The sequence below is a fragment of the Halichoerus grypus genome, chromosome X (genome assembly GCF_964656455.1).
Source record: "Halichoerus grypus chromosome X, mHalGry1.hap1.1, whole genome shotgun sequence".
Taxonomy (NCBI): domain Eukaryota; kingdom Metazoa; phylum Chordata; class Mammalia; order Carnivora; family Phocidae; genus Halichoerus; species Halichoerus grypus.
The window spans coordinates 95,038,985-95,053,591 of NC_135727.1; the positions used below are offsets into that span (position 1 = coordinate 95,038,985).

The window sequence follows — 14,607 nt, forward strand, 5'->3', positions numbered from 1 at the left end:
TAAGCGTCTGCGTTCAGCTCAGGTCATGATCCCAGGGTCCTGAGATCAAGCCCTGCACTGGGCTCAGCTGCTCAGTTGGGAGCCTGCTTTTCCCTCTGCCTCTCCCCGCACTGGTGTGCACACACACACTCTCTCTCTCTCTTGCTCTTCCTCCTCTCTCAAATAAATAAAATCTTAAAAAAAAGAAAATCAATTTATGTAATCTACCACATGAACAGATAGATTAAAAAAGAGTCTCTCTCTCACACACATTTAAATATATTTACATAAATTCTGTTGTATCCAGAAAATACTATTCAGAAATGAAAACGAAGGAAAAACAACTGTATCCAACTATCACAAACATAATGTTGAGCTAAAGAAGACAGTCACAAAAATTCTAATGATATGGGATTATTCATAAAAAGTTTCAAAAACAAGACAAAAGAAACTATATTGCATCAGAATGTATCCTTAAGTTAAAAAACTATAAAGAAAATTAAGGAAATCATTATCATAAATGTTAAGACCGTGGTGACTGCTAGAGGAAAGGAAAAAGAATACGATAAGGAAGAGCCACAGTGGGGTTCTTAGGTGCAGGCATAGTTGTATTATCTTTAACACAGGTGGTAAAAATGATAGAGCTCAGTTGTCCTGTTATTTTTACACAGGCGCTTAATAAATATTTTTTAATCTCTGGGTTGGTTTATTAGGAACCATCCTTTACTTAAACTTCAATTATGCTAGGTACTTTATGAACATCGTCTTTTGGGGCACCTGGGTGGCTCAGTCGGTTAAACATCTGTCTTCCGCTCAGATCATGATCCCAGGGTCCTGAGATCGAGCCCCGCATTGAGCTCCCTGCTCTGCAGGGAGCCTGCTTCTCCCTCTGTCTCTGCTGCCGCTCCCCCTGCTTGTGCTTGCCCTCTTTCAAATAAATAAATAAATAAATAAATAAATAAATAAATAAATCTTTAAAAAATAAACATCATCTTGTAATTCCTTCTGAATACTTCATTTTACTCATAACAGTTTTTTCACTGTAGATGAGTTGACTGAAATCAGAATCAAAGGCATTATAGGAATTCCTGAAGCTTTAATGCAACACTGTAACTAAACCCATGAACTATTTTTTTTTTCCTGGTGATAAAGAGCAAAGAAGAATCTTCCCAAGGTTCCTAGAAATACTTCTACTTGGCCAAATTATTTCAAAATATCAAGAAGCCCTATCAATGATATAATTCTAATTCAGGCTTTGAAAACTAATATAATGGGCAAAGTGAAATAACTAGGCCTCACCTGGGAGAACATGCAACTCTTGATCTTCAAGGCTCACACTGGGCATAGAGCTTACTTAAAAAGAAGTGCGGGGGTGGGGGTCGCCTGGGTGGTGCAGTCAGTTAAGAGTCCCACTCTTGGTTTTGGCTCAGGTTGTGAGATTGAACCCTGAGTGGGGCTCTGTGCTCAGCGAGGAGTCTGCTTAAGACTCTACCTCTCTCTCTGCCCCTCCCCACCACTCTCTCTCTCTCTCTCAAATAAATAAATAAATCTTAAAAAAGTCGGGGCGGGGGGGATATCCAAGTAAGAATCAACCATAGATGAGTTATCTGTGATGGTAAAAGTGTTTCTTCTGCTTTCAAGTTTTCCTTGTCCTCTCCAGAATACCAGAAGAAAACACAGATGACTCAGATACCTTTTCTCGCCTCTCCATTTGCCTTTTCCTTTTCCTTTTGAATCCTTGGTATCATCTTTGTCCTGCTTAGGCATTTTGAAGCCACCAGTTTCATCCCTTACCACAGCCCCTCGCCACCATGCCTGGAGCTTTATAATGCTGTGCAATTCCAAGTCATCCCATTCTACTTCCTTCCTGGTCTTTTCCTGTTCTATATGATCTTTAATCATGACCTGTTTGTATTCTCCTAGCGTCTTTGCAAGGTCTTGAAGGTGTGCTAAGTCAAAGACTTTGCAGCTTTGAGAGCATCTAGTTCATTCTGTTTCATTTCTGTGTCCCTATCGAATTTCTCCTTCCAGAACCCTAGCTTCGGGGCACCTGGGTGGCTCAGTCGTTAAGCGTCTGCCTTCGGCTCAGGTCATGATCCCAGGGTCCTGGGATCGAGCCCCGCATCAGGCTCCCTGCTCCGCGGGAAGCCTGCTTCTCCCTCTCCCACTCCCCCTGCTTGTGTTCCCCTCTCTCACTGTCTCTGTCTCTCTGTCAAATAAATAAATAACATCTTAAAAAAAAAAAAAAGAACCCTAGTTTCTCCGCCAGTTTCTGCAACTCCTTTCTAAGGAACATTTCAATCTCCATATGAATCCGGTTCTCGTTTTTGGTTTTTAACCTTACTTTCTCAGTCTCAGTCCTACAAGAGTTCCTCTGTGTTGTTACGTTTGTTCTGGGTCTGAGAAATATTTGGCTCAGTGTTTCTCTTCAGGCAGCAGTTTTCCGTGCTGGTTTTGGCCTTTATTTCTTGCATCTGGTCCTTGAGGTGAGCAGTACATTCATTCTGACTCTGTACTTCAACTTGCTTTTTTCTTTTTTTTATATCAAGTAGCTGTTTTTGAAGAGATTTTTATCTGTTTTTTTGTTTGTTGTTGTTGTTGTTTTTGTTTTTTCTGTTTTCCTCCAATTCTAGAGGCTGGAGAGTCCAAGATCAAGGCACCAGCTGATTCGGTGTCCGGTGAGGCTATCTTTCTGGTTCACAGTTTCCATGTTGCATCCTCACATGGTGAAAGGCTAGACTCTGTGTATGGCTTTTATATATCCTTAATTCCATCGCCCATCATTTTTCTTTCAAACAGTTAAATTAGGTAATCATTTCTTCCCTTCACTGCTTCTTCCCAAGGTGGTATCTTGTGGTAATGCCTACCAATAAGCCTGTTGTTTCCCCTGCCACTGCTGTGCCCACAGAGTCAGTGCAGAGGTGGTCATGGCCAGCCCTCACTTCTAGTATCACTGAGCCCTGCTCTAATGGTGTCCTTCTGAGGTCACCCCGCCTCAGGGCCCTTGTTCTTGGATTGTGACTGGGAGGGTATTTTCTGAACACCATGTATTTGACCTCCCTGGATGAATGAGATAGCTTTAGATAATCAGATTCTACGTTAAAACAGAAGGAAAGAGCATCTAGGATGCATGGAAGAAATGAGCCCATAATGCCATGCCATTTGCCATTACCAGCAAAGGTACTGAAACTAACATGGTTGATGTCTTATCATACCAATGGCCTTAGACATTAACTCTTCATTCATTCTTTTATTAGAGCCTCCTCATGCTGGGGCTTAGGCATGAATTTTTGGGGGCTGGACTGGAGGAATGAGTCACAACTAGAGTAATTGATTTTTTTATTTTTATTTTTTTTTTTAGAATTTCTCTTTTCCCTCAGATACTGGCTACTGTCTTTGACCAAACTGCCCTCATGATTCTTCATCCACATGAAAAGTCTTTCCCAGGAGCCAAATTAACCCCTCACATAAGTAGATTTCTCTAGCTGCTTCCTCAGGATTTCAGACAGACCCAAGCATGTAGAAATCCTCCAAAGAAAGGAGAAGCTGAAGACAAAGCCTGGGCTCATGTTGCCAAGTTATAGCAGTTTTACCTGGACACTGCAATGATCAGTTACAGTATTTGTCCCCCTTCTGGCTTATTCTCCCCAAATGTAGCAGCCCATAGGAAGGCTGCTGTGGAAAAAGAATCCTCTTTCTTCTTCCGATTTTGTCAGGAATGAGTCAGTGGCAGGGAGACATGTATAAATATGGTATTATTAATTGGAATTCCTGAATACATAGTGAAAGGCTTAATAAATAGACTTAAAATTTTGTCTGATGTTTAAAATATTATATTGTCTAAAATAATGATTTCAGCAACTTCAGTTTTATAGTCTTATGAAAAATACGGTTTGCCTTCAATGAAACCTATGTCACAAGCCAATCAGATTTCAAGTTAGGGAAGGCAACAATAGGTGTTGGTGAGGATGCAGAGAAAGGGGAACCCTCTGATACTGTTGGTGGGAACACAAACTGGTGCAGCCACTCTGGAAAACAGTATGGAGGTTTCTCCAAAAGTTAAAAATAGAACTACCCTAGGATCCAGGAATTGCACCATTAGGTATTTAACCAAAGGATACAAAAATACTGATCTGAAGGGATATATGTGCCCTGATGTTTATAGCAGCATTATCAACAATAACCAAACTATGGAGAGACCCCAAATGTCCCGATGGATGGCTGAGTAACTCAGCCATCAAAAAGAATGAAATCTTGCCATTTGCAATGACCTGAATGGAGCTAGAGAGTATTAAAAATATGCTAAGGGAAATCAGTCAGTCAAAGAAAAATAAATACCGTATGATTTCAGTCATATGTGGAATTTAAGAAACAAAACAAATGAACATGGGGGAAAAAAGAGAGAGGCAAATCAGGAAACAGACTCTTAACTATAGAAAACAAATAGGGTTAACTGGATGGGAGGTGGGCGGCAGGGGTGGGGTTGGGGGGGATGGGTTAAATAGGTGATGGAGATTATGGAGGGCACTTGTGATGAGCACTGGGTGTTGTATGTAATTGATGACCCATCAAATTCTATACCTGAAACTAATATTCCACTGTATGTTAACTAACTGGAATTTAAATAAAAATTTGGAGAAAGGAAAAAAAAAAGAGAAGGCAAAAACATGAGTCTGTGTTAGATCCATCTTGTGAGATTAGTGGGGACCAAGGACACTCATGTCCAAGCTGACATACTGTGACCCCGGAATCTGGGTTAGGCTTGGGGGCTGTAATACAGAAGGCTAAAGTAGGCCATCTAAGCTTGTGGAGAAGCTGAACCAAAAGCTGTGCTTTCTATCCTAATGAGACCAGTTTAAATGAGATCATCAAGTATACTAATGATCCCTTTCTTTGAACTTTTTTTTTTAGCTCTATTGAGGCATAATTGATATATAAAACATGCACATATTTAATGGACACATTTTGGTGAGTTTGGACATAAGCATACACCTGTGATACCATCACCATAATCAAGAATCTACACATTTCCGTCACCTCCAATTTTTTTGTTTTCGTGTGTGTGTTTTCCTTTTCAAATTTCTTTTTTTTTTTTTTAAAGATTTTATTTATTTATTTGACAGAGAGAGAGCACAAGTAGGCAGAGCGGCAGGCAGAGGGAGAGGGAGAAGCAGGCTTCCCGCCGAGCAGGGAGCCCGATGCGGGACTCGATCCCAGGACCCTGGGATCATGACCTGAGCTGAAGGCAGACGCTTAACGACTGAGCCACCCAGGCGCCCCGTTCCTTTTCAAATTTCTGAGCACTGTTCTTTCGATCCTGTGTGCCGTCTTTGGAGGCCTACCCTTGGGCTACTGGGTCTGCTCTTGTCACAACAGCAGAAAGTTGGAATTGCCAGGGAGTCCACATGCCCTCCACCCGCTCCCAACCCATTTCTGTCTGTTCGGGCTGCTATAAAAAAATAGCAAAACACCACAGACTGGGTGGCTGATAAACAACGGAAATGTATTTGTCACAGTTCTGGAGACTAGAAGTCTGAGCATTAGCATGTTAGCATGATTAAGTGATGGCCCTCTTCTGGGTTGTGGACTTCTTGTGTTTTTCCATGGTGGAAGGGGCCAGGGAGCTCTGTGGGGTCTCTTCTGTCAGGGCACTAATCCCATTCATGAGGGCTCTACCCTCATGAGCTAATCACCATTTCCCCCAACTTCCGGATACCACCACCTTGGAGATGAGGTTTTCAACCTGTAATTTTTGGAGGTCACAAACATTCAGACCAGAGCACTGGGCGACCTTTATCCAATGACTGATGGGTGCAGGAGTAAGAAAGAAAGCCCAGCTATTGCCCTAGAAACAGCACAACGTCTGAGGTGTAACTTCCTCAGGATCAGGTGGAGGTCAAGACCTGGCCTAAGACCCATGTTTGCTTGCTTTCTTCCTCTCCCCTGTTTCTTCCCTTTGGCCAGGTTACCCTCAAAACCCATCCGTCATAAAACACTTGTATCAGAATCTTTACTGCAGGGTAGCTGATGGTGACAGTTGACAGCCAATGTATTAGAAACCACTACTTCTACTCAAGAAGAAACTTCAAAGAGCCAGGTTCCTTTCTTTGAAATTCCTCTGCCCTAAATGAGAAAATAAATGGTATTCAAAAACAAAAAAAGTTGGGTGGATGTTGAAATAAACAAATTGTATTTCATTTCATTGCACATATGTTCAGAGTTACTGAAAATCACATTTCGTAACTTGATTAGTAGAGGAAGTAGAAGAGAAATGAGACTCAGTGCCTGTCCATTAATAAATACACGTATACTAGTAACTGCTTGAAAACAATCAGCTTTGAATCAGGTTCAAATTGGCTGCTGCGGAGATGGTGGGAATGAAATTCAATGTCTGAGCCAGTGTGCAAAATGTTCTGCTTTCAGTTTGAGTCATAAGGAAAAAAAAAAAAAGCCTTTCCCTAACTTTCTTTTCTCCTCCCTTTTAGAGTTGGCTTAAAATCCAGAATACTGTGGTGTTAAATAAATTCATAGATTTACTGGTACCATTTCTGTTTATTATGTTTCAAACTCGATGAAACAACATTTGACATAAATTGACTTCATGTTTCAATGCACAGCAGGATTTGTTGTTGGTTCTGAATTAATGTTATTCCGTAGCATGCATTGTTGCCATCGAGAAGCCAAATCAGGGAATCAAAATGGCAACACTAATCAACTTGGAGGCTTTTTCAAATCTCATGTTTTGAAATCCCTATAAATTTGGAACATCTTCTGAATCTGAAAAAGTAACCAAACTCCTTCACTGGTTTTTGTTGGATACTTAGGACTGTACAAAGGACAGGAAAATTCCATGCTGAGAAATCTCTTTCCAGTGGCTATTTTGGGGATGTTTCTCCATCCATGGGCTCAAGGGTGCTCCCCTTTGCTGTGGGAACTGTTTCCTCTTAATCACAACATTGTTGTTTATACAGTGTTACTCCACCCCCTGCATAGAGTTGAAGGACCTGTATTCTCCGGTCAGAATCAGTACTTGGAATAGGACCTAAGAGAATCTGGTGTCCATCTCTGCTGATCTCTTAGAATTCTGAGATGTAAAACTTGGGACCAGAGTTACTCGTGATTAGTGTATTAGTTTCCTAGGGCCACCATTATAAAATATCCCAAACCGAGTAGCTTTAAACACCATAAATTTATTCTCTCATATTCTGGAGCCAGAAGCCTGAAATCAAGGCCGTGTTCTCTTTGGCAGCTCTAGGGGATAATTCTTCTTTGCCTCTTCTAGCTTCTTGTGTTTGCTGCATTCCTTAGCATTTTTTGGCTGGTAGGTCCCTCAGTCAAGTCACATGGCCGTCTTCTCCCTGTGTCTTCCTTATGCATGTCCGTCTGTGTCCGAATGTCCCCCTTTTCCATGGAGACTGGTCATATTGGATTAGGGTCCACCCTAATGACCTCATCTTAACTAATTACATCTGCAGTGACCTTATTTCCAACATATCTTTTTGGGGGGACACCATATAATGTATAATAATTGGGTCCCCCTGAAGCAGACCCTGAGATGAAGATATATCTGCAAATAAATCATTAGATAAGGGTTCACAGGAAAAATCAGTCAGGGACTAAGGGAAACAGGGTAGGAAAAGGGAAAACCAAAAGTCCCACAGAGGGTAGGGGAACTCAGTCTTATTCCACAGCAAAACCTGTGAATATAAAGTAAACCTTGGAGTTTTCCTGATTAGAGGCAAGGAAGCAGGGCATTCAGATGCCTTCAGACATTATCACTGTCTAAGGGCTACCCTAGGGGCACCTGGGTGGCTCAGTCAGTTAAGCGTCTGCCTTCGGCTCAGGTCATGATCTCAGGGTCCTGGGATTGAGTTCGACATTGGGATCCCTGCTCAGTGGGGAATCTGCTTCTCCCTCTCCTTTTCCCGCTCCCCCCTGCTTGTGCTCTGTCTCTCTCTCTGCCAAATAAATAAAATCTTAAAATATACATATACTTCAAAAAAAGGGGGGCTACCCTAGAGGTGAAGGAATGTAAATTCCAGGCACTTCCATTTCTGCTACATCCTGCAAATTACTCCAGGACTGCCTCACTTGTCCCCTAAACGGGTCGCAGGTGCTAACTTTTGGAAGGCAAAGTATACCAAAGCTAAGGGATCCACAAAAAGGACAAAAGGGGATTGATGGAGGTCTGGGTGGAACACTGGCATCGGCTACAGGGGGCATGGCCACTTCCCAGCATATGATCTGAGTAAAAGGCCAGTCTTCAGGGACAGAATAAGGAAGCCAGCCCAAGAAAGAAGACCCAGACACAGAGCCTTTCCTGGGTACTTGCTGGCTCTCCTTCCCAACTATAATCTTTTTCTGAGGCCCTGCTATATTCTTCCCAATTAATTCCACAGTATTCTCCTCTATTACAGCAATAAATTCCTGTACTCTTCTGCTGCTGCTTCCTAGTATCGTTACAATTGTTTCTGTGACTTGCCAGCATACAACCAAACCACCAAGTATGGTGCTCTTCTCGAAATGTTTTGGATGCAGTCCTGATTGGAGAATTCTTCGGGTTTAACAGGAGATCTTTTTGAATAAATATCCAGTCTTATAAGACTGGTTATAAGAGGGGCGCCTGGGTGGCTCAGTCGTTAAGCGTCTGCCTTCGGCTCAGGTCATGATCCTACAGTCCTGGGATCAAGCCCCACATCGGGCTCCCCGCTCAGCAGGAAGCCTGCTTCTCCCTCTCCCACTCCCCCTGCTTGTGTTCCCTCTCTCGCTGTCTCTCTCTCTCTCTCTGTCAAAATAAATAAATAAAATCTTAAAAAAAAAAAGACTGATTATAAGATTTCTTATAAGATTAGGGGCACCTAGGTGGCGCAGTCAGTTGAGCTTCCGACTCCTGGTTTTGGCTCAGTTCGTGATCTCCGGGTCCTGGGATCGTCTGGCCCCTCGTCGGGCTCTGCGCTCAGTGTGGAGTCTGCTTGAGATTCTCTTTCCTTCTGCGCCTGCCCCTCCCACTTGTGCGCGCTCTCTCTCAAATAAATAAATAAATAAATAAATAAATCTTTAAAAAAGATTTCTTATAAGATTAATTACCCAAATGTCCCAAACTCAGCTCATCATTCTTCCCTGGAATTTTTTTCCTTTCTCTGGATGATGCCACTATTCATTCATTCAGTTACCCAAGCTAACAGCTATGAGTGATCTCTACTGCCCACATCCTGTCATATCCCAAGTCCTGTGGAATCATCTCTGCAACATGTCAGAAACCTGCCTCCTCTCCATTTTCACTACTGTCCCCCTGTTTCAAAACCTCTTCAGTTATATATATATATATATTTATATATATATATTATTATTCCAGCAGGTTTCAACCAGTTTTTCTGCCTCCCATCTGTCCTAATTTATTCTGCACAGTACTACTGTTTATCTTTACGCATGCACACACCTGTTCATTTCTCAACTATTTACTGAGACCCATATTTCAAGAAGAAGCGGAAAATACAAATATGAATGTGATATTGATAACAGTGACATATATTATTGTGCCTGGCACTGTTTTAAGTGCTTTACATGTCTTAGCTCATTAAATTCTCATTAAACAATATGAACAGGTACAGTTTGTGCCTATACTTCAGAAGCTAAAATGAAAGAAACAGGCATGGAAAAGAGAAGTGATTTATTTAGCCTGCAACTACTCTCATAAGGGGTTTGGTGTGAGAATTAAGCCCTAGAGAAAAAGGTTTTTTTTTTTTTTAAAGATTTTATTTATTTATTTATTTGACAGAGAGAGAGGTAGCGAGAGCAGGAACACAAGCAGGGGGAGTGGGAGAGGGAGAAGCAGGCTTCCTGTCGAGCAGGGAGCCCGATGAGGGACCCGATCCCAGGACCCTGGGATCATGACCTGAGCCGAAGGCAGACGCTTAACGACTGAGCCACCCAGGCGCCCCGAGAAAAAGGTTTGAGTGAGTGTTTTCTCATTTCTTCCAAAGAGAACATGTAGCTAGCACCGTTCTAGGTACATAGGAGAGAAATTCATGTGTTGCATCCAGTGATTGCTTTGGGGCATTAGGGTTTAATTCTCAGGTGAAACCCCATTAAAAAAAGAAGTCCTATTGTGATCATCATTTTGCAATATACACGAATATCCATCATTATGTTGTACACCGAAACTAATGTAACATTGTATATCAGTTATATTTCAACTGAAAAGAAAATGAGAGAGAAGTCAGGTTACAAGGTTGGCAGAGTTTGGATCCAGTATTGGATCTCAGTCTGTTGACCCTAGTGCCCATGTTCTCAGCCACTATGGATTGCTAAGACATGCTCTCATGGACAGTTTTCCTTGTCACAGCTGTCCAATATTCAACCTTTTCCTATTTTGGTATAAGGGGAAGAGAACGAATTTTTCTCCTATCTTTCTGGGCTCTTGGCTGAGACTCTGTACCCTGCTAATAAAAAATTCACAGGAGAAAAACGTAAGTTTAATAGCGTGTATCCTTCCTATATACATGGGAGAGACCCAGGAACTGCATAACTCCCTGAAATGGCTCAAGCCACCACCTTCTATACTATCTCCAGCTAAAGAGAAAGAAGATGTGTGTGGTGTGTGTGTGTGTGTGTGTGTGTGTTGGGGGTCAGTTATGGAAGGTTATCAAGCAGAGCACACTAAACAAGGGTAAGATTGTTATGCAGATTTAAATTGTTGCCTTTTCCATTGGAAAGAGTTTCTAGAGATTTAGAGTCCTCTCCCTTTTCTTGGTACAGAGAAAAAGACACCCTTACAAAGGGAGTTCCCTTTACAAAAGGATCACTTCTAGTCAGTTTTCAGGGCTTCTCCTGTGTCTGTTGTTTCTTAAAAATAACCGGTTCAAGATAATCCTAATGCCAAAGAGGCATATTTTGGGGTGTTATATTCTACTTCCCCTTCATTGGGAATCCCATATTTCACGCAGAGCTTCGCCTCCCATCAGGGAACATGAAATATTCTTTTTGTCTCTGCCCCAAGGTAGCCAGGCATAAACCCATAACCCAGATTCCGTCATGAGGTTGTGCACCCACACCCAGGACTTTAAGACTAGAGAGAGTAACTCAGCAACACAAGGGAAAGTTAGGGTATCCTCCCCATTACTGAGACCATGTTACCAAGTGTCTAGCATCAGTGCTATCCACTGATTCAAAACATGGATTTATGCCTACATTTGTAAATAGGGGTTTACCTCACCTTAAGATTGGTTAAAAAAAAGTTAGTCACAGCACTTGTGAAAGAACAGGAAGGCAGACTTTATTCAGAACCACCACGATTGGTGTAGGAACCACTGCAAAGGGGTTTTGCAGTGGGGGAGAGAGATAGGACTCAACTCCAAATACATAAATGAAAAATGGGAATTTTTAGCCAAAGAGCAGAGTGGGGGTCCATTGATGGAAAAATTAGTGAAAGGAAACATCAGAGGTAAGGGGGGTGGATTTTCTGGCTAAAGTAACCCAACAGAATTTTTCCTGAAGGCAGGCCAGGTTGATTGGACATCACCTAAGGGATGGTGGAGGATGAAGAATGTGGTTAGAACTTGAAAGTGATTAGGTATCAAGGGCTGGTGATTCTGGCTAAACTGGCTTAACAGGACCCTTGCTAGAAGTAGACAGTGCAAAGATGAACATGGAGGCCCAAAAGTCAGGACCTAGTTGAAAAGACAGTTCAGAGGAGCCTGATTAACAGACATTACAGAGTTCATGCACATATTATAAAATATGAAGTGAACCACTGTTTATAGTTTACCATTATTATTACACATTGGCTTTCTAAAGATAGGGCTGATTTCTGAACGTGTGCCTCATGGAGTTGTAAGGATTAAATTTATATCTCTATGTGGATGTATATAGAAATACATTTTATGGTATGGTGAACCACTATCTCCAATAGTAGGCATAAATCCATATCTCATATATATAATATTTTATATATATAATATATACTGTGTACCCTAAAGATACAGATCTATTAGCAGGGATTATATGCTCTTTTTTTTAATGGATATAGCAGTGGTCTTCAAACTTTTTTGATCAACACCCTAAATGCGTTGTTTAAAATCCCTTCTGCTTTCTTCTTGGGTTTTGTTTATTTTTATTTTTTTTAAACTTTATTTATTTAAGTAAGTAATCTCTACACCCAATGTGGGGCTCAAGCTCACTACGCTGAGATAAGAGTCACGTGCTCTTCTGTCTGAGTGGAAGGGTCCCCTCTTCTTGGGTTTTAAATATTTCATTATGTTTAAACACTTCATGTCTTTGGAGTTTATTTTGGCTAGTGGAGTGAGGGATCGTTCCCTCCATTACCCCCCACCAGCTTATTTTCCAGTGACCAACCTGTGCTGTGAATAATCTATCTGGGGCCCAATGACATAAAACTATCTTCAAAATGTGATGCGGGACTTGTGTTATGGACTGTTGGCTGAAGAACTGTGTGTGAAGGACACATGAGGCTTCAGCCTGCTTGGATTTAAATCCAGAATGTCAGAACGGGTTTTCGTGGATTGTGTGGCTCAGGCTAACAAGATTGGCCCGGTGGTCTTGCAGTAAAGCCCCCTGTGCCACAGGTCTCTTGAGCGTGACTTGGCATTTGGTCTTCTCCTGCTAACGATGAGCTACAAGTTGGTTGCCTCCTGAAGGAGAGTGAAATATACCATCCTGAAATATGCCTCTTTGGCATATTGATTTTTTGAAGCTCGTTATTTTTAAGAAACTGCAGACACAGGTGAAATTCTGAAAAGTGAGAAATTACCCTTTTGTAAGAAACATTCGTATGTATAAGAGAAATCTCCATTTGTAACTGTATCTCCCTTGCTGGACTAGCAAAAGAAGGGTGGCTAAACCTCGAGGAACTCTTAGCAATGGGGAAGGCAAAGACCTAAATCTTCATGACAACCATACCCTTGTTACTGTGCTTTGCCTGGTAACCTCTCATAAGGTATACCCCACCCCCAACATCTTCTTTTGCCTTTCGCTGAAGATGGTATTTAGGGCCATTTCAGGGAGTTACTCCATTTTCCTGGGTCTCTCCCATGCGTACAGGAGGCATACGTGTTACTAAACTTCTGTTCATTTTTTACCTGTATGTCTGTCTGGTTTTTTTTTAAGATTTTATTTGTTTATTTGACAGAGAGAGACACAGCGAGAGAGGGAACACAAGCAGGGGGAGTGGGAGAGGGAGAAGCAGGCTTCCCGCCGAGCAGGGACCCGATGCGGGGCTCGATCCCAGGACCCTGGGATCATGACCTGAGCCGAAGGCAGAGGCTCAACGGCTGAGCCACCCAGGTGCCCCTGTATGTCTGTCTTATATTAATTTAATTAATAGACCAGCCAAAGAACCTTGAAGGGAAGAATGAAAAAAACTTTTCCACTGCTACATTTCCTCCTCCCCCCTCCCCCCACCTTGCTGCCACACTGACTGCCTGTTTCTAGAAGATGGTTTGATCAGGGCTGCCTGCCCTGCCACTCTATGTCAGACAGTAGCTCTAAGGAGTCTATATGTTGCAGGATTTCTTTTCCTTCAGTGCCCACGGTTCTTGGTCACACCGCTCCGAAGAATGAAGAGGTAGACCAGATGAAGAGTGGTGGGCAGCAAAGCAAAGTTTATTGAGTGATAGTACGAAGCTCCCAAAGAGGGAGGGGACCCGAGAAGGTTGCCATTTTGATGTTTAAATCTAGGAGTTTTTATGAGATTGTCGGTGGGGTGTTTTAATTTGACTAACCCTCCTTGTGCCTGTCATCCAATCAGCTTTTTGTCCATGTGCTCATCTACCTATCAAGTAGTTGTTTACATGGGAGAGGGTGAAGGGCTCCTTCCAGGGTGGTATAGAATAACAGGATGGGGTCCTTTTCCTTTTAAGGGCAGTTTCCTCTTAAGATGGGGGCCCCTGGCCCTTGCCTTCCTTTCTTCAAACTGCCCTCCATTATCCCCTACCTCAGCCCAGCCCTGCACTAAACTTGCTCTGTTAAACAGGGGATTCTTGTGCTACTTATTTTTGAAAAGCTTTGTGCTCTACTCAGATTCCAGAGTTCACACTGTAATTCTGATAATTAGTAGCTGTGTGATAATTAGGGGCCAAGGCCAGGCTGCCCCAAGATGGGCCACTTTGGCATGAAGATTATTTTGAGTTAAAAAGCAATCACAACCCAGCAGATCCAGGAAAAGCTCTGTAGGGGCCAAGGGCAGGCTGCCTCAAAATGTGCCACTTTGGCATATTGATTATTTTAAATAAAAGTTACTTAAGAGACAGCCTGTGTAGCAAGGACATTCAGGCCCTCTCTGCCCCTCTGAAAGCAAGAAATAAACCTCCCATGTGAAAGGTACCCTCCCTGTACCAGAAAGTAAAGAAAAATCCTTATCACCAGAGATAGGAAATTTAAAGCCCAGAAAACTGTATACACAACCCTTGTAATATTTTACTAATTTACTACCCCAGTCCAAATTCTGTTTAGAATTCATCACTCATTGAAGCTCCCAAAGTTCAGTTTTCTTTTTTTTTTTTTTTGTCCGCCACTTCCTTGCAGATTGATTATCTCTTTGTCTAAAAAGTATAAAAACTGCCTGCCTTGGTCATTTCTTTAGGTCTCCATTCTATGACTGGGCCTCCATGC

General features: G+C 42.2%; 1 long non-coding RNA gene and 1 pseudogene across 1 annotated transcript in view; one reads left to right on the forward strand and one right to left on the reverse strand.

Moving 5' to 3' along the window:
* Nucleotides 1-14,607, forward strand: part of LOC118538964 (uncharacterized) — a 198,514-nt gene that overhangs the window by 41,860 nt on the left and 142,047 nt on the right. The gene's annotated exons all lie outside the window — the stretch shown is intronic.
* LOC118538961 (dynein regulatory complex protein 9 pseudogene) lies at nt 968-2,549 on the reverse strand (annotated as a pseudogene).